General features: G+C 49.7%; 1 protein-coding gene and 1 non-coding gene across 2 annotated transcripts in view; one reads left to right on the forward strand and one right to left on the reverse strand.

Moving 5' to 3' along the window:
- Positions 1-20,618, reverse strand: part of CPLANE1 (ciliogenesis and planar polarity effector complex subunit 1) — a 2,360,818-nt gene that overhangs the window by 2,155,288 nt on the left and 184,912 nt on the right. The window lies entirely within an intron of this gene.
- TRNAV-AAC (transfer RNA valine (anticodon AAC)) lies at positions 4,618-4,690 on the forward strand. Its single transcript has one exon. It is a non-coding gene; the product is annotated as a tRNA-Val (tRNA).

Consider the following 20,618-nt stretch of genomic DNA (forward strand, 5'->3'; position numbering starts at 1 on the left):
AGACCATCATGGGGAACGGTGTCGAACGCCGCCGACAGGTCTAACATCACCAGCATGACTTTGCCCCCAGAGTCCAGAACCCCTTTAATGGTTTCCGAAACCTCCAGGAGCGCTGTCTCAGTGCTGAGATGGGGACGAAAGCCCGATTGGGTGGCGTGCAGGATCTCATTAGATTCAAGAAAATTGGAGAGCACGCCTTGAACGTGCTTTTCCAGAATCTTCGTGAGGGCCGGCAGCAGAGAGATGGGCCTATAATTAACCGGGGCCTTCGGATCTAGGCCAGGTTTTTTGAGCAAGGGAATCACCATCGCCTGCTTCCAGGTTTGCGGGACCACACCAAGCCTCAGCGAAAGATTTAAAAGCGGGTTAGCCAGCGGGTTGATCACCTCCGCGACTTTCGCTAGAAATTTAGCAGGGCATGGGTCAAGAGGAGAACCCGATTTTAAATTGCCCATTAGAGCCAGGGAGTCCGGAGCAGAGATTGGAGGAAACACACTCAACGTCGCCCCTGGCCCGGCCTGTGGCAGTGTGGTAATGTCAAGTTCAGTCTGGCCCGCAGACACTGGTACCAGGAATGACTCCTGAATGCGTTGGATCTTGCTCGTGAAGAAGTCAGCAAGGTCCGTAGCCCAGGTACCAGATGGTTTTTGGTCCGAGGTGTTAGACCAAGGGGAGGTGAATTCTCTCACAATAGAGAAAATCTCCTTGCAGGAGTTGGAAGCAGCATCAATTCTCCTGGCTAGATAAGCTTTTTTTTTCCAGGCGGATGTCCCGGTGATAAGCCTTAACCACCGTTTTGTAGGTCAACTTGGCAACAGTGTCATATTGTGCCCGCCAGGCTCTTTCGGCTACCTTGCACTGCTGCCGCGTAGCCGACAGTGCAGCGGTAAACCAAGGCGCAGAGACCCGTTTCGGTGTCGGGCGAGATGTTACTTCCGGGGCAAGATCGTTTAGCCTGTCCAAAAACCAGTCCTGCATGGTCTGCAGATCCCTGTCTAGATCACCTGAAAGGAGGCAGGGGTGGGCCACAGCTGCCTGAGCCAGCATCTCTGGGGTTACTCGGTGGAATGCCCTATGGACACGACCCTGTTGATGTGCCGGGATAGGCACTGATTTGACTATGCCCTTGATCATAAATTTGGCAAGAAAGTGGTCGGACCAAAGGACAGGAGTAATCTCTATACCCTCGAGAGGGACAGACGAGAAAACCTGGTCAAGGGTATGCCCCTTCTCGTGCGTAGGCTCCTGAAAGTAAGGGATAAGCCCCAGCGGGGTCAGCGCCTCAGAGAGTTTGGTGGCAGCTGGGTAAAGGTGCCTGACCTGATTATCATGTCGTCGTCGATGAAGACAGCGACGCTGAAGAGACCGTGACGGTAGAGACTGTAGACACGGTAGACTTGACCAGAATCACCTCAGGAGAGGATTTTTCCGTCTACGGAGATGTCGTCGACAGCCTGCCTGTCGGTGCAGCTGAAGTCGGCTTCTTGAAGGTATGCTTCAGCTTCATTGGTGGAGTAGAAGGTTCTGAAGCAGGCTTTTTTGCAGGGAAAGTTTTCTTTCCTGTGTGAAAAACCTTGCTAGCAGGTGAAGACTACTTCTGAGACAAATATGATGACGTTTTTGCGTTTTCGCAGGAAGCTGCGACGATGAACCAGCAGGGTCATCTAAAGGTCTTTTTAGAGGCGTGTTAGTGGAAGATTTAGAGGAAGCATCACTACCTCCCTTCACGATCTTTCCAAGTCTTTGTTGAGAAAGTTCGACATACCTTGCAATCCTTAGGATGGTGTTCAGGATACAGGCAATATAGACAGTCCTTGTGTTTATCATCAATATGCAGCCTTTTCTTCCTGCAAGTGCCACAGGCTCTGAAAAGACCTTTGTTAGGTGCATCTGACATGGTGACATGGTGGGTGTCAGTTTAATTCACCTCAAGACAGATCTACTAGTTTGGCAGTATACCTGACCGGAAGAAAACTCCAAAATAGAGAGAATAGAAGAAAACTGAGCAGAGTAGAGCTCAGTTGAGACTCCCTTAGCAAGATGTGTAGGAGGAAATGTGAAGGACTGGGGCTTCTCTTAGGCTGGTTCTAAGGTGGGTCCTTTTTTACTAAAGGACAATTATATGTTACAAAAATGTTAAGGCCTAAGGCATTAGGCTCAAGTATGATAGAACATTACTTTTAATAATACTGGGGACTCCCATCTCGATGACTGGGAATGATTCAAGCATTTGAATCTATGAAAGTTCCAATACTGGAGTAAGAACAATAGTTACTTACCTGTAATCTGCGGTTCTCCAGTATTGGTGTCTTTCATAGATTCACATGCCTGAATCATTCCCCGTCGTCGGAGTGGGAGTCCCACGGTACATAAAATAGCAATAATATGCCATAACATCATAGTAAAAACCAGTAATTCCAAACCAGGAAGTAAAGTAGCCCAAGCTACAGTAGAAAAAACTTCCACCCTCATGACTATCCTAGTCATTTTGTATAGACCAAACTGCAGCCAATCAGGCGACAGCACCCACCAGACCAAACTGCAGCCAATCAGGTGACAGTATCCACCCTCATGACTATCCTAGTCATTTTGTATAGACCAAACTGCAGCCAGTCAGGCGACAGCACCCACCAGACCAAACTGCAGCCAATCAGGCGACAGCACCCACCAGACCGAACTGCAGCCAATCAGGCGACAGCATCCACCCTCATGACTGTCCTAGTCATTTTGTATAGACCAAACTGCAGCCAATCAGGCGACAGCACCCACCAGACCAAACTGCAGCCAATCAGATGACAGCACCCACCAGACCAAACTGCAGCCAATCAGGCGACAGCATCCACCCTCATGACTATCATAGTCATTTTGTATAGACCAAACTGCAGCCAATCAGGCGACAGCACCCTCCAGACCAAACTCCAGCCAATCAGGCGACAGCACCCACCAGAAAGGTTCTCCTCAGAGGTTCAGGCTCTCAGATTTTCTCGCAAGGAGTGATGGTAACCAATGTAGCCTAAGAGCCTCTGAGGGGAGGTCAGCGGGTTGCATGTGAATCTATGAAAGACACCAATACTGGAGAACCACAGATTACAGGTAAGTAACTATTGTCCTTTTCCAGTATTAGGGGTGTCTTTCATAGATTCACATGCCTGAATCAGAGTAGATAGCAGTACACATCCGTGTCTGGAAGACGCTCTTTGTAGCATAAGCTGGTAAATATGAGATGCACATAACCATGAAATATATATGTGTGCATATACATATATCTATATATTTATATATATATCTATACTACTATTATAAAGAGAGAACTTGCACCTTTTGGCCAGGTAAACTCGGGAACCACAGCGCCAATCTACACACCCGATACATCTATGAAAATGTCAGGGTTTGTAGATGGACATAGGCTATATAAATAAAATAAAAAAGTAAATTAAAAAAAAGTTTGTAAACAAAGTAGTCTCCTGAAAGTAGCGCCGGCCGGTCAGGGTGCGCCTGTGCACCTTCCTTTTTCAGCCCCTGATAACCACAAAGGTGCAGCTGTGAGTGTGTGAATGTTGGATGAAGGCGCTATTTATATTCATATTCATCCTACCGATGCTTTTACAGAAAATCCCCAAAAAAGGAAAGTATCATATAGAAGTTACAAAACTGTTTTGCAGACTACAACCTAAGGAAACGGACAACATAAAGACGCACTTACAAGAAGAATCCGAGGCCTGGGTGACAGGGAAAGGTTCAAGGATCTCCCTTCAGTAAGAGACCTCAGCTGTGCAGCGTTCAGTGATCTGCATTCAGTGAGAGCTACACACGTGCACAGGGAGCTCTTATCTGTGCATCGGTCCCTGGTGTTCAGTGAGATTCCTATTAGTTGGGAGTGTAGTCACTCAGCTGCGCAGGGTCAGTGATCTGGATTCAGTGAGAGAGGTCATGGCTGTGCAGCCTTCACTCGCACATATTCACTGACGGATATTTCAGCTGTGCAGGGTTCAGGCATGAGCATCCATTGAGAGCTCACGTGCTCTGATGTTTTCAGTGACATGCAGTCAGTGAGAGTCTGCTGACCTGTGCAGCAATCAGTGAAATGTGCATTGAGTGAGAGATCTCTTACTGCAGCCCACGGTGAAGGGCATTCAGTGAGAGGCGATGCTTGTGCAGCATTGAGTACTGTGCATTAAGCGAGAGACAATGCTTGTGCAGCATTGAGGACTGTGCATTCAGTGAGAGGCGATGCTTGTGCAGCATTGAGTACTGTGCATTCAGTGAGAGGCGATGCTTGTGCAGCATTGAGTACTATGCATTCAGTGAGAGGCGATGCTTGTGCACCCTTGAGTTCTACGCGTTCAGTGAGAGGCGATGCTTGTGCAGCATTGAGTACTGTGCATTCAGTGAGAGGCGATGCTTGTGCAGCATTGAGTACTATGCATTGAGTGAGAGGCGATGCTTGTGCAGCATTGAGTACTGTGCATTCAGTGAGAGGCGATGCTTGTGCAGCATTGAGTACTATGCATTCAGAGAGAGAATTATAGAGAAGCTTCCATATCTCTGCGTCTCTCCAGCTGCCTTCAGTGCTCTCTGCTCATTGGATGTAAAGGTGCCCCACGGCACCTCCAATGGGTTTCCGTAGTGTAGTGGTTAGTACGTTTGCCTAACACGCGAAAGGTCCCCGGTTCGAGACCGGGCGGAAACACTTTTTTCCTTTCAAAAAAGTAACTCACAACAGTTAATTACTTCATTATTATAATTGAATCCAAGTTGTGGCAACAAAGTAAAAGTTCTGGAAAAAAAAGTGGGGTCAGATGGAAAACAATTCTCCCCTCCCTAGTGGAGAAATCATCTTGACACATTGTTACATACAGTGTATCAGGTGTTCCACTGAAAAGCGAGCAGACAATCATAAGGGTAATCTATACTACTATTATAAAGAGAGAACTTGCACCTTTTGGCCAGGTAAACTCGGGAACCACAGCGCCAATCTACACACCCGATACATCTATGAAAATGTCAGGGTGTGTAGATGGACATAGGCTATATAAATTTTAAAAAAAAGTAAATTAAAAAAATTAAGTTTGTAAACAAAGTAGTCCCCTGAAAGTAGCGCCGGCCGGGACCTAGCGCTGGCCGCGACACGACGTGCGTGATGACCGCGACGCGACATGCGTGATGACGAAGAAGGAGTAGCGGCGGTGCAGTGACGAGTGGCTGTGCAGTGAGGAGCGGCGGCACAGGTAAGGAAAGGGAAAGTTCAGTGCGAGACTGTTTGATGCAGGGGGAGGCAAGAAGGAGGCAGCAGTAAAGGAAAATGTCGGAGCGCGAGTGAGTCGGGGCGGGAGGGGGGCGCGGGAGGGAGTCGGGCGAGAGGGGGGCGGGAGTGAGTCGGGCGGGAGGGAGTCGGTGCGGGAGGGGGTCGGGGCGGGAGCGGGTGTACTGCCCCCAGCCCCTTTCTGCCCCAGGCAACGCTGGGGCGGGCTGCTAGTATATATATAAAATCACATTACTAAAAGCATGATAAAATGCAAATACTTGAGCATGTGCACAATAAAATAAGCATAACAAGCGTCTGACAGCAGTAAGAGGAGGTGGGAAACAGAGGCTCACCTTATTTGAAAAGATTACGCAGAACTGCTAGACCCACTGAAACATCGGTCTCGCTGGCTGCATCCAAACTGTAGTGTTTGGTGAAATTATGCTGACTGGCCCAAGTTGCCGCTCTGCAGATGTGCTCGTGAGGTACTCCAGCGAAAAGAGCAGTTGAGGAAGACACTGCCCTTGTAGAGTGCGCTCTAGGAGCTGCTTGCAAAGGTCGTCCTGCTTGTGTATGGCAAAAGTCAATAGCAGCAGAGATCCATCTCGCAATTGTTTGCTTAGATACTGCTTGGCCTTTACGAATCGCACCATAGGTGATAAATAGTTGATCAGATTTGCGTAACATAGAAGTTCTTTGCAAATAGAATTTTAAACATCTCCTAATGTCCAGTGTATGCAATGCCCTTTCTGCAGGGGATTGTGGGTTAGGAAAGAATGTCTTTAAGATGACAGGCTTGTTAAGGTGAAAGTCCGAAGGCACCTTAGGTATGAATTTCGGATTCATGCGGAGCACCACTGAGTTATTTGTAAACTGTAAGAAAGGATGATGAACTGTGAAAGGGTGGATATCACTGACTCTTCTAGAGGAAGTCAAAGCCAATAAAAGTGACACCTTCCACGAAAGGAATTTCAAATCAGCTTCGTGAATAGGCTCAAAAGGAGGCCCATGAGCTGCGCTAACACTACATTAAGATGCCACAATGGTGGTGGACGACGTACCGGAGGGAACATTCTGAAAAGACTTTTGAAGAATTGTTGTATAATTCTTGAAGAATAAAGAGAAGCGGTCCCATCTTGTCGGTATCTTGAAATCGCTGCCAGAAAAACCTTTAGGGTTGCATGAGACAATCCCGATTTTGCCAGATGTAAGAAAAAAGGTAAGATTTGCTCTGGCTTAGCCAAAAGAGGATGAATTCCAGCTGAGAGACACCAGATACAAAACCGTTTCCATTTGAGACTGTACGTCTTTATAGTAGCAGGTGCTCTTGCTCTGGCTAGTACTTCCTTGCAATCTGCAGAAATGTTTAGGTGCGCGAACTCAAGGTATTCAGGCGCCAGGCTGCTAACTTCAGAGATGTCGGGTCCGGATGGTAAATCTGACCATCCTGGATGGAGAGCAGGTTCGGCGTTGGACGCAACTGGATTGGTTCGCACTCCGATAGGAGAAGGAGCTCGGTGAACCAATATTGGCGAGGCCATCTGGGGGCAATAAGAATCAGTAGACACGGTTCTTTCTTCATCTTCCGCAGGACTCTGGGATCTAACGGTATCGGTGGAAAAGCGTAGGCATATATTTGAGACCAGTTGATCGAAAACGCATTCCCCTGAGAGTCTTTGTGGGGATGCCAACTTGCAAAGAACCGGCATTTGCTGTTGTTCTTGGTCGCAAAGAGGTCCAGATCTGGATGACCCCACTGCCGAAAGATCCGATCCACCGTCTATTGATGAAGTTCCCACTCATGAGTGGACACTGTTGTCCTGATGAGAGTGTCTGCAAGAATGTTCTCTGTTCCCGGTACATGAACCGCCAGAAGATTGATTCTGTGTCGTATTGCCCATGCCCATAGCTCCTGGGCTTCCTGAGACAAAAGAGCTGATCTTGCCCCCCCTGCTTGTTGACATAGTGCGAACCAATACAGTGGCTCCTTGAATGATTGCTCGAAATGATTTGAGGGCAAGGAAGATGGCTCTCAGCTCCAACAGATTGATGTGCCAACGTTTCTGTTGAGGGCTCCATTTGCCGCTGATTGTCAGTCCCTGAAGATTAGCTCCCCAGCCTTCGAGGGATGCGCCCATAAAGTTTGGTGCGTCATGAAGGAACTCGCAGCCCTGTCGCAGATTCCTTCTTTGCATCCACCAGAGAAGGGAACCCCGCATGCGAGGGGTGATCTGGATGAGGTCCTCGAATGAACCCGAGACCTGCAGCCATTGTAAGCTGAGTTATTCTTGAAGAGGCCTCATTCTGAGACGGCAATTCGGTATCAACGGAATGCAAGACAATACCATCCCGAGAAAGGATTTGAACCGCCGGACTGAAGCTGACTTTTTTGAAAGTAGATTTAGAGCCATGTCCTGTATTCTGACTTGTCTTTCGTCCGACACGAAGGCTTGGAGCAGCTGGGTGTCTAGGTTCGCTCCCAAGAAAGCTCGTCTTCGGGATGGTAACAACTGGGACTTGCTGACATTGATGAAAAGGCCCAGAGATTGAAAGAGAGCTAGACACTGTTGTAAATGGTTGTCTGTGTCTGCGTAAGAACTGGCCTTGATAAGGCAGTCATCCAAATATGGAAATATTTGTATTCCCTCCAGCCGGAGGTGTGCTGCTACCGGAGCCAAGACCTTTGTAAAGACCCTGGGTGCCGAGCGCAGTCCAAAGGGAAGGACCTTGAATTAATAATCCCTGCCAGCCACTCTGAATCGCAGGAACTTTCTGTGTCGAGGTAAGATGGTGATGTGGAAATACGCAACTTGGAGATCCAAGGTGGCCATGTAGTCTCCAGCCGATAGGAGATGCAGTATTTCCTGTAGCGATAACATTCTGAACGTTAGCTTCTTCAGATAATTGTTTAGGGCACGGAGATCCAGAATTGGACGCCATTCTCAGGACGACTTCTTTATTAGAAAAAATCTGGAGTAGAATCCTGTTCCCCTCAGAGTTTGAGGAACCTTCTCGATTGCTCCTTTCTATAACATCAAATTGATTTGGGTAAACAGCTCCTTTAGATGAGCTGGAGGTGGTCCCTTTGGGGGAACATTCCGAGGAAACTGTTCGCATTCGAGGGCATGGCCCTTGGCCACAATGTCCAGGACCCACCTGTCCGATGTTAACGATGACCATTTTGAGTAGAATTTTGATATTTGTCCTCCAATGTTTGCATGCATTGGGACAGAAGCGGTGGCAGGTGATAAGGCTCATTGTCGTTTATCCTTTCAGCGGTAGGCCGGTCTCCTCTTGTTCTGGGAATAATTATTGTTTCGTTGACCAAAGGATTGATGACGCTGTGTTTGATAGTGTTGATTCCCCATGCCTGTAAGAGGACTGCTGCGTATATCCGCCTCGGTTAGAGAACGATCCACGTCCTCTCGCTCCTCGAAAGGGCAGCTTACGAAATTGCAGGGTGCCAAAAGACCCAGCACCTATTAAATATCTTAAACAGGTGTCATCCACTATCGTCGGCTCTGTGACGGACTTAATAAACCTGTCTTTTGCCCATGGGGTAGTTCCCCCCAGTTGGAAAGGGGCGGTGGTTAAGGCTCTTTTGAAAAAGCCTAACCTCGATCCCGCCGACCTCGCCAACTTTCGGCCTATCTCTTTGCTGCCGGGTATCAGTAAGGTGGCTGAGAAGCTGGTAAATAGCCGTCTCTCCAACTTCTTGGAAGCCAATTCCCTCCTTGGCGACTCCCAAACGGGCTTTCGCCCCGGTCAGGGGACCGACACCGCCCTCCTGGCGGTCGTGGAGAATGCGAGGAGCATGCTGGATTCGGGGGGGATCAGTGGCAGTGATCCTCCTGGACCTCAGCGCTGCTTTTGACACCGTGGACCACCAGGTGCTTCTCCAACGGCTGTCGGTGGTGGGGGTCACGGGTTTGGCCCTCAAATGGTTCGCCTCCTTCCTGGAAGGTCGTACATTTGAGGTGTGGGAAGGCCAGGAAAAATCATCCTCTACCCCTCTCCAGTGCGGTGTGCCACAGGGCTCTTCATTGAGCCCTACCTTATTCAACGTTTACATGGCCCCCCTGGAGAATGTGGTACGGCCGCTGGGTATTAAAATCATCAGTTACGCTGATGATACTCAGCTGGTGGTATGCCTGTCCCAGTCGGCGTACCATCCCGACCGGCTGCACACGTGTCTTGGAAAGATCTACACGTGGATGTGCAGCTCAGCCCTAAAGTTAAATGGCTCCAAAACGGAACTGATGCTGCTGGGGAACTCCTCTCCCTCTTTGTCCCCCAACAGCTGGCCAGACTGTCTGGGACCGATGCCCCCCCCTAAGCAAGAGATCAAGAGCTTGGGGGTATGGCTGGAGCAGGACCTATCGTTCAAAACCCACGCCAAAAAGACTGCTGGCGTGTGCTTTGGCCTGCTCCGCTCAGCCCAGAAGATTCTGCCCTTGCTCCCAGTGGCCACTCGAAGGCTTCTCATCCAGGGACTTATCATCTCGCGGCTGGATTTCAGCAATGCGCTATTCCTGGGCGCACCCGAATCTACCCTGAACAGACTGCAGCAAGTGCAGAACGCGGCTGCCAGGCTTTTGACGGGTCTTCCTAGGCGTCAATCTGCCCGCCCGGCGTTAAGGGCTCTGCACTGGCTCCCGGTGAGGGACAGGGTGAAATTCAAGTCACTCTGCATCGCCCACAAAGTTTTGCACGGGGTAGGTCCACCTATTCTGGAGGAGATGGTCCAGCCCTACAAGGCCTCTCGTTCCCTTCGCTCTGACCACCAACACCTCCTTCAGGTTGGCAGGGTGAAAAAGGCAAGAACCGGTGGCAGAAGGTTTTCAATCAATGTGGCCTCCTTGTGGAACTCATTGCCTCTACAACTGCGCTCCGAAGCCAGTCTTCTCAGGTTCCGTAAACTTTTAAAAACTTTTTTGTTCTCCGTTTAATCCCTGTTTCCGTTTAGCACTGTTATGTTCTGATAAGCGCTGGGATGCCTATTGGTAACCAGGCGCTATACAAAACTCGGAATAATAATAATAATAATAATAAAAGATTTAGCGGTTTCTGTATCCTTTTTGATTGTCTGCAGGGCTTCTTTCACTTGCGGGCCAAACAGAAACTCTCCGTCATAAGGCATATCCAAGACCCTTGTTTGCACTTCTTGACGGAACGAAGTGGAGCGTAGCCAACCTTGCCTACGCAGGACAGCAGCACCTGCCAATTGCCTGAAGCCAGTTGAGGCCACTTCAACAGCGGAATCAATAATCTCAGCCGAGATCCTTTCACCTTCCTGCATGATCTTTTATGCTTCAGACTTAGAAGGTTCTGGAAGTTGGTCTATGTATGGCGAGATATCTGACCACATTTGCAGGTCATATCTGCCCAGTGTGAGAAGGTGGCCTGATATGCAGTGCTCACTATTCTAGTGAACACTATGTATTAGTCCAACAACCCTTATTGATGATTGGTTGTAAGTCAACCTTATAGACCAGCTATCCTAGTAGCGTGGATACGAGCAGTCTAAGGCTAAAGACTCGAGAGGGCGTGTTAAGCCAGCTGTTATACCATCACATATACCCCTTGAACACCAAGTGAAAGGACACCACACAAGTGTTATGAAAATAAACAGTGTATTCATTTGAATCACAACAGCCCTGTACTCTTTATGAGGACAGGGTACTAAGCACAAAACAAAACTCTTACGAAAATACTTAAGTTAGCACAGTATATACAAATGCCCGAGGGGCACGGAAAACCATATACTCTGAAAGTGGAATGCAAAATTACTAGCAGGTAAGTACAGTACTAATAGGCTTTGGAATCGCTAGGACTTGACTATAGAATCTTTAGATTACTTCTAGGAGGCCCAGGGGACTCGGGTGCAGAGTGTGCACTCTCACGCGTGATGCGGGACAAAGTCTATGGTAGCTAGATTTCACAGAGTTAGTGTTCTCGGGCGAACCCGACCTGGTAGGAGGAAAACGAAAGTGGATTCTAACCCTTGGATAGTGAGGCTATGCTGGGGCACCGAAATGCCGAAGTTACCTAGCCCAGGGGCTGCAGCTGCATAGGTCTCAAAAGACGTCGGGAATCCTCGTAGACGGACCAGGAGCCTGGAAGAAAGATGCTGGCAGGCGACCAGTGAAGAGAGTTTGAAGTGATCCAAGCCTGGATCTTGAAGATGGACGATACCTGAAAGCAGAGGGGACCAAGTTCGTGACTACTAGCCAGTAGTCAGGTGGCACCAGGAGGGCACCGGATGGTAGTCACCTCGACTAGGTGAGTGGGCGACGCTGGGCTCTGCAGATCTCACGGACCAGGAGGCGTTGTCGGCGACCAGGATGGAGGAGCGAGCTGTCCCACGATGGATGAAGCTGTCGGCGTCGCTGGACCCAGGATTGGGCAACAAAGCCTTGGCTAATTCAAGCCCACGCGGTGGACCTAAAATGGCGTCTTGAGTGGACCAGGAGGGTCCGGGGTGCTCCTCTTTTGGAAGGGAGCAAGGGCCAGTCTGGAGCAACCAGACCAGCAGCAGTGATGTCGTCGGGCGTTGTTAAGAAGGCCACAAGCCAGCGGGCTAGTAGACAAACAACGCGGTGAGCAGCAAAAAGCAGAAGGGCCCCACGCAGATCGTGGAGATGCTGGGAGGCTGAACTTCGGTGCTGGAGCTGCTCAGGGTCGGGGTTTCTCGGACCCCAAAGCACTCACCAGAGGATCCCTCGGCGGTCGTGCTGAAAAGATGTCATGCAGTCTTGAAGATGGCCAGTCCCTCGAGGTCTCGTCGCACCCACGGTTCTCAGCTTTGCTGTAGAGGTGAGTAGAGGTCAGAGGTGCCAGGGAAGCCGGTTCTCGTAGAGCTGGGCAGTCGGATTCCGGAGGAAGGACTTGCAGCAGACCGCAGTGTTTCTTAAGATGGTGCCTGCTGATGCAGGGTGACTACTCCTTAGTCACAAGGGAGAACCTTGAAGAAGAAATCTTGAAGTCCTTTCGCAGAAAGTCGTGTCTTGATTCCAAAGATGATCTAATTTGAACAGGGGGCCCGCTCCTATCTTTATACTAAGAAAAGGGGCTGACCCGGTGACTAGGTCCTGCCTATGGGTGGGACTAGGAAGGGGGGTGGTTACACCCCTCTCCCATGCCAGACTTTCCCCAGGCCAGGGGCTGGTGTGCCCCTGGAACTGGTTCTGACCGGCCTATGCGTAGTGAGCACCGGGGTGCCACTCAGCAGTCACCTTCCTGTAAAGCCCTGCCTACCCAGGATACACAAAACCCTGTCTGGGATGGTGCTAGCACCGCCCCGGACAGGAAACCCTTTGTCCAAGCTCTCCTCGCTGGAAGGACTCCCAGCAGCAGGAGGTCAGACTCGTGTCTGTGGTGGCAGCATCCATTTTGTGGAGCTGAGGCTTCGTTTAACTTTAACCGGGGTTCACAGTTACATACATGTCGTGTCCCTCTAGAAGGGTGGAATGCTAACCCCGTCGCCAGAATTGGCGAGGGGTTAGTATTCCAATTCGTATGACACCTTACTCAACATGTTTTGATAAAGCAATACCAAAGATAGCATTTAACCGCGAGGATTATAATGCACTTAAGAGTATATGGTATGCGATATAATGGAACAGCTATTAGGACTTGGTTCCGCAAGCTGCAAACGGGTTCAGCTCATGCCAGAGCACCATTTCACACGATTCCAAGCACTCTGCCTTCAGGATTGTCAAGGCCTGCCATAGGAGTGACTGATAGGAATCTGTGTGTCCATTTTTAGGGTTAGATATAGGTATACTATATCTACAGCAAAGGGTGATTACACGACTTTGCCCCAGCTGTCATGCAGCCAGTTGTGTCAGATTTAGGAGGCCAGCCAGGGGTGGCATAATACATGCTTCAGCCCCTGGTAGGCCCTGGGTACACCTATGCCCTGAGTTACAGGGTCTGATAAGGTGGCCCAGTTCCAATTGGTAAATGCACCTAGGGTACATGTCGTAATTTAGAGAGAGAACAGCCGGGCTGTGGGTCTGATTGGCAGGCCCACAGCCAGAGAAAGTCGTAAACCAGTGAAACAAAAGCAAAATATCTGGGTGATCATAGGATTGCAGTCCCTACTCTCCTACATGACCCCCCCCAAACTTTGGGACAATAAGCTAACCTTGACCAGGCGAGTCTTCTTGTTCTAAGTGGAAATATCTGGAGAGCCCATCGGCATTGCCATGATCAGTACCAGGTCTATGTTCCACTGTAAAGTCCATCCCCTGTAGGGAAATGGACCACCTAAGCAGTTTGGGGTTTTCACCCTTCATCTGATTTAGCCACAAGAGGGGCTTATGGTCGGTCTGAATCTTGAAGTGAGTGCCAAACAAGTATGACCTCAGCTTCTTCAGGGCCCAAACCACAGCAAAGGCCTCCCTCTCAATAGCTGACCAATTCTTCTCTCTGGGGGTCAGCCTTCTGCTTATAAAAGCAATGGGCTGGTCTTGACCATCAACATTCAGTTGAGATAGAACAGCTCCCACACCCAACTTAGAAGCATCTGTTTGGACAATGAATGGTTTGGAGTAGTCTGGACTCTTGAGGATAGGTGCTGTGCACATGGCCTGCTTTAGGTCATCGAATGCTTTTTGACAGCCTGCTGTCCACTGAACCTTTTTTGGCATTTTCTTACTTGTCAGTTCATTTAATGGAGTCACAATTGATCCATAGTTCCTGACAAACTTTCTGTAGTAACCAGTCAGGCCCAAGAAAGCTCGAACCTGAGTCTGGGTGGTTGGAGGAGCCCAGTCCCTGATTGACTGTATTTTGCTCTCCAGTGGTTGAACTTGGCCTCCAACTACAAGGTGGCCCAAGTACACAACCTGTGTCTGCCCTATCTGGCACTGTGTGGCCTTGATAGTGAGACCTGCTGCTTGCAGTGCCTCTAACACTTGCCTCAGGTGGACCAGGTGATCCTCCCAGGTGGAGCTAAAGACAGCAATATCATCTAGATATGCTGCACAGAGGTCATCCAGCCCAGTGAGAACATGATTCACCAACCTTTGGAAGGTGGCAGGTGCATTTTTCAGACCAAAGGGCATTACCACAAATTGATAATGCCCACCAGGGGTTGAAAATGCTGTCTTGGGCTTGGCATCCTCAGCTAACCTGATTTGCCAATACCCAGCTGTCAGGTCAAATGTACTTAAGTAGTTGGCAGAAGCCAATCTATCTATAAGTTCATCTGCCCTTGGTATTGGGTGGGCATCAGTCTTAGTGACTGCATTGAAACCCCTGTAGTCTACGCAAAACCTCATCTCTTTCTTACCACCCTGGGTGTGAGGCTTTGGCACTAGAACTACTGGACTAGCCCAAGGGCTATCTGAGGGTTCAATGACTCCCAACTCCAACATTTTCTGCACTTCAGTTTTGATGCAGTCTCTAACATGATCAGGCTGCCTGTAGATTTTACTCTTAACTGGCAAGCTGTCACCAGTGTCAACCTCATGGGTGCACCAATTGGTCTGACTGGGTGTTAGAGAGAACATATGTCTGAAAGACTGAAGAACCTGTTTACAGTCTTTCTGTTGATGTTCAGAGAGGCTGCCACAAAAGACAACACCATCCACTGATCCATCATCAGGATTCTGAGTGAGCAGGTCTGGGAGAGGGTCACTCTCTTCCTCCTGTCCCTCATCAATGGCCATGAGCAAGCTCATGTCCTTCCTGTCGACATATGCTTTGAGCCTGTTGACATGGAGTACCATGTGGAGGCTCCTGGGAGTTCCAAGGTCCACCAGGTAGGTGACCTCTCCCTTTTGCTCAAGAATTGTGTGGGGCCCAGACCATTTGTCTTTGAGTGCTGCTGGGGCCACTGGCTCCAACACCCACACCTTCTGTCCAGGCTGGTAAACAGTCAGGACAGCCTTTTGGTCATGCCAAGCTTTTTGAAGTTCTTGACTGGCCTTAAGGTTTTCAGATGCCTTCTCCATATACTCGGCCATCCTGGAGCGGAGACCAAGTACATAGTCCACTATGTTGGTTGCAGGCTTTTTGAGAGGTCTCTCCCATCCTTCCTTCACCAAACACAGGGGGCCTCTCACAGGATGCCCATACAAAAGTTCAAAAGGGCTGTAGCCAACCCCCTTTTGTGGGACCTCTCTGTAAGCAAACAGAAGGCAGGGTATCAGGACATCCCATCTACGCCTGAGCTTTTCAGGTAGTCCATGAATCATCCCTTTCAGGGTCCTGTTGAACCTTTCAACAAGCCCATTGCATTGTGGATGATAGGGTGTAGTGAACTTGTAGTTGACACCACATTCCTTCCACATAGCAGTTAAGTAGCTTGACATGAAGTTTGCACCTCTGTCAGAGACAACCTCCTTAGGGAAGCCCACTCTGGAGAACACTCCAACTAGGGCTCTTGCCACAACAGGTGCTGTAGTGGTCCTAAGGGGAATAGCTTCAGGATACCTGGTGGCATGATCCACTACCACCAGTATAAACTTGTGCCCTGATGCTGTCTGGGGTTCCATTGGACCAACAATGTCAATCCCCACTCTTTCAAAGGGCACCCCCACCACAGGCATTGGTATAAGGGGGGCCTTTGTTGTGCCACCTGACTTACCACTGGCTTGGCAAATGACACAGGAGCGACAAAACTCCTTGGTATCCTCATTCATGTGAGGCCAGTGAAAGTGTGAGACAAGCCTGTCCCAAGTCTTTGTCTGGCCTAAGTGACCTGCTAAGGGAATCTCATGGGCCAAGGTGAGAAGGAAACCTCTCTGAGTCAAGGGTACAACCAGCCTCCTGGTCATGCCAGGCTTGGGGTCTCTTGCCTCAGTGTACAGGAGTCCATCATCCCAGTATACCTTGTGGGTACCTGTGGCGTTCCCAGCAGCAGCCTGCTGTCTGAGGGGTTCAAGGGAAGGGCAGTCTAATTGTTCCTTCCCCAGGTCTTCTCTTGAGGGTCCCCCTGAGCCCAGGAATTCAACTTGATCAAGTTCGAACTCTTTAGGCTCAGTTTCCCTCAGTTCCTGTAGGTCAGCCTCCTCTGAGACTTGATCCTCAACCTGGGGCAAGGGGGAAGGCAATGCCTTAACCCTACTGCTCTTCTTCTTGGAAGGTGTCTGGCCCATTGTTCCAGGATCCAGCACCTGTTCAGTGGGGCATTTTCTGGCCTGTGACCTAGTCACAGCAAGCACATGTGCTGGCAAGCCTAACATCTCCATGTGAGTCCTCTGCTCCACTTCTGACCATTGTGATGACTCCAAATCATTGCCCAACAAACAATCCACTGGGAGGTCTGAACTAACAACAACCTTTTTCTGGCCATTTACCCCTCCCCAGGAGAAAGCAACAATTGCCATACTATGACTGGTAGTGACGTTGCTTGCATTGGTCACCAGGAAATCTGTACCTGGCATGATCTGTCCAGGGTCCACAAAGTTAGGTGTCACCATTGTGACACTGGCACCAGTATCCCTATAGGCCTAAGCCATTCTTTCATTGATTAAAGGTGTCTGTCTGTATTTGCCCAAAGTATTGGGACTGACATCAGGGGATATATCCACATCCCCTGTACAGACAAGGACAGCCTGAGTGAGTGTGCCAACTAAGTTGTCATACCCCTCAGAACCCAAGGTTAACCCAACTAAACCCTTGGGAGGTGCACTACCACTGCTGACTGTACTAGGGGGCACAGGTGCCTTAGGGGCTGCAGTGGCAGGAGTCTGCCCTCCTCCTTTCTTGGTGCACTCACTAAACCAGTGAGTTTTACTTTTACAGTATTGGCACCACCTTTTGGACTGGCCATCTTGATTCTTCTTTTTCTGGGGAGCCTGACCCCCACCCTCTTTTGGTTGTTGGGGACCTGTCGAAGACTTCTGGTCATTTTGTTCCCCCTTAGAATCTTTACCCTTCTGGTCTGCTTTCTTCTGACCACCCTGGTTCTGGCCCTGGTTTTGCTTAACTCTTGTTCTGACCCATCTGTCTGCCTTCTTTCCCAATTCTTGGGGAGAGGTCAGATCTGAGTCAACAAGATGCTGATGCAACAACTGGTTCTGACAATTGTTTAAAATTTGTTCTCTCATGATCAAATTGTACAATCCTGTATAATCAGTAACCTTACTGCCCAGCAACCAGCCCTCCAAAGCCTTAGTAGCACAATCTACAAAGTCAGACCAATCTTGAGACTGAGTTTTCTGGGTATCCCTGAAAAGCAACCTGTACTGCTCAGTGGTTAGGCCAAACCCATCAATCACTGTATTTTTCAAGACTTCGTAATTGTTAGCATCCTCAGCTCTAGTAGTGAGGAGCTTGTCTCTACCTTTACCTTCAAAGGAGAGCCACAAGATAGCTGCCCACTGACTCTGGGGGACACACTGTACAGTGCAGGCCCTCTCAAAAGCAGTAATCCATTTGTGGATATCATCCCCTTGTTTAAAGGGGGGCACTATCTTACTCAGGTGTCTTGTATCAAAACTCCTTTCCCTATTGCTAGGTATAATGCTGCCACCAGTGGGAGTTGTCCCACTCAATTCTTGCTCTCTAGCAAAGGCAAGTCTCTCTTTGGCCAGGGCAAGTTCTTCCCTTTCAATCCTCAGATTGACCTCCCTTTCTTTAGCTTCATACACTCTCCTCTGAGGGGATGTCATCCCTCTGTGAGAAGAGGTTCGAGAGCCATTGGTTCGAATGGATCTGTTAGAGCCTCTGGATAGAGACCTAACTCGTCCATTCCCAATGTTAAGCTGGCCTGAGAGGGGCCCCAGGGGTCTCCTAGTACCATCCTCATGCCTGCTTAAGTTGGACCTGGTTAGTCTACTGACTTCTACCTGTCCCTTTTCTGCCTCATCCCCAGATAACTCTAGATCCTCATCCTCCTCTTCACCTTCTGCAGAGAGATGGATAAGGTCAGGGTCATCTGTGGTTCCCTCTAGGGGAGGCATGTTCCCATCTGGATGAGAAGGGTCTGTGTTACCAGCCCTCCTAGCATCATAAGTCTCTAAGAGACCAATCAGAAAAGGAATTGTGGGGTTAGACCCCTGTTTTAGCTTCCTGGAGGTACACACTTGTCTCATCTCCTGGAAGCTAAGAGCAGCATATCTGGAAGTGACCTGTGGAAGGTCCACTGACACAAGGGGAGACTCAGAGTTTCCTCCTTTGTCTGACATGCTGATTCTAGTGTGGTGTAAGTGATGCACCTACCAACACTATATGTTTGCCTACTGATCCCTTGCTAAGAGTTGTAGCCAAGGTGTGCTAAGCCTTGAGGAGCTAACACAGCTGGTTCAGTAGAACTCAGAGTATTCTAAGCTAAGTTATATGTACCTGAAGTACTTATGTGATCTTTCACAAGATATTCTTAGGATACGTGTGGTAAAACAACAGCAAGCTCAAATCCCAACCGCTGCTCACCAATGTGAGAAGGTGGCCTGATATGCAGTGCTCACTATTCTAGTGAACACTATGTATCAGTCCAACAACCCTTATTGATGATTGGTTGTAAGTCAACCTTATAGACCAGCTATCCTAGTAGCGTGGATACGAGCAGTCTAAGGCTAAAGACTCGAGAGGGCGTGTTAAGCCAGCTGTTATACCATCACATATACCCCTTGAACACCAAGTGAAAGGACACCACACAAGTGTTATGAAAATAAACAGTGTATTCATTTGAATCACAACAGCCCTGTACTCTTTATGAGGACAGGGTACTAAGCACAAAACAAAACTCTTACGAAAATACTTAAGTTAGCACAGTATATACAAATGCCCGAGGGGCACGGAAAACCATATACTCTGAAAGTGGAATACGAAATTACTAGCAGGTAAGTACAGTACTAATAGGCTTTGGAATCGCTAGGACTTGACTATAGAATCTTTAGATTACTTCTAGGAGGCCCAGGGGACTCGGGTGCAGAGTGTGCACTCTCACGCGTGATGCGGGACAAAGTCTATGGTAGCTAGATTTCACAGAGTTAGTGTTCTCGGGCGAACCCGACCTGGTAGGAGGAAAACGAAAGTGGATTCTGACCCTTGGATAGTGAGGCTATGCTGGGGCACCGAAATGCCGAAGTTACCTAGCCCAGGGGCTGCAGCTGCATAGGTCTCAAAAGACGTCGGGAATCCTCGTAGATGGACCAGGAGCCTGGAAGAAAGATGCTGGCAGGCGACCAGTGAAGAGAGTTCGAAGTGATCCAAGCCTGGATCTTGAAGATGGACGATACCTGAAAGCAGAGGGGACCAAGTTCGTGACTACTAGCCAGTAGTCAGGTGGCACCAGGAGGGCACCGGATGGTAGTCACCTCGACTAGGTGAGTGGGCGACGCTGGGCTCTGCAGATCTCACGGACCAGGAGGCGTTGTCGGCGATCAGGATGGAGGAGCGAGCTGTCCCACGATGGATGAAGCTGTCGGCGTCGCTGGACCCAGAATTGGGCAACAAAGCCTTGGCTAATTCAAGCCCACGCGGTGGACCTAAAATGGCGTCTTGAGTGGACCAGGAGGGTCCGGGGTGCTCCTCTTTTGGAAGGGAGCAAGGGCCAGTCTGGAGCAACCGGACCAGCAGCAGTGATGTCATCGGGCGTCGTTAAGAAGGCCACAAGCCAGCGGGCTAGTAGCCAAACAACGCGGTGAGCAGCAAAAAGCAGAAGGGCCCCACGCAGATCGTGGAGATGCTGGGAGGCTGAACTTCGGTGCTGGAGCTGCTCAGGGTCGGGGCTTCTCGGACCCCAAAGCATTCACCAGAGGATCCCTCGGCGGTCGTGCTGAAAAGATGTCGTGCAGTCTTGAAGATGGCCGGTCCCTCGAGGTCTCGTCGCACCCACGGTTCTCAGCTTTGCTGTAGAGGTGAGTAGAGGTCAGAGGTGCCAGGGAAGCCGGTTCTCATCGAGCTGGGCAGTCGGATTCCGGATGAAAGGACTTGCAGCAGACCGCAGTGTTTCTTAAGATGGTGCCCGCTGATGCAGGGTGACTACTCCTTAGTCACAAGGGAGAATCTTGAAGAAGAAATCTTGGAGTCCTTTCGCAGAAAGCCGTGACTTGATTCCAAAGATGATCTAATTTGAACAGGGGGCCCGCTCCTATCTTTATACTAAGAAAAGGGGCTGACCCGGTGACTAGGTCCTGCCTATGGGTGGGACTAGGAAGGGGGGTGGTTACACCCCTCTCCCATGCCGGACTTTCCCCAGGCCAGGGACTGGTGTGCCCCTGGAAGTGGTTCTGACCGGCCTATGCGTAGTGAGCACCGGGGTGCCACTCAGCAGTCACCTTCCTGTAAAGCCCTGCCTACCCAGGATACACAAAACCCTGTCTGGGATGGTGCTAGCACCGCCCCGGACAGGAAACCCTTTGTCCAAGCTCTCCTCGCTGGAAGGACTCCCAGCAGCAGGAGGTCAGACTCGTGT

The sequence above is a fragment of the Lissotriton vulgaris genome, chromosome 3_1 (genome assembly GCF_964263255.1).
Source record: "Lissotriton vulgaris chromosome 3_1, aLisVul1.2, whole genome shotgun sequence".
NCBI classification, from domain to species: domain Eukaryota; kingdom Metazoa; phylum Chordata; class Amphibia; order Caudata; family Salamandridae; genus Lissotriton; species Lissotriton vulgaris.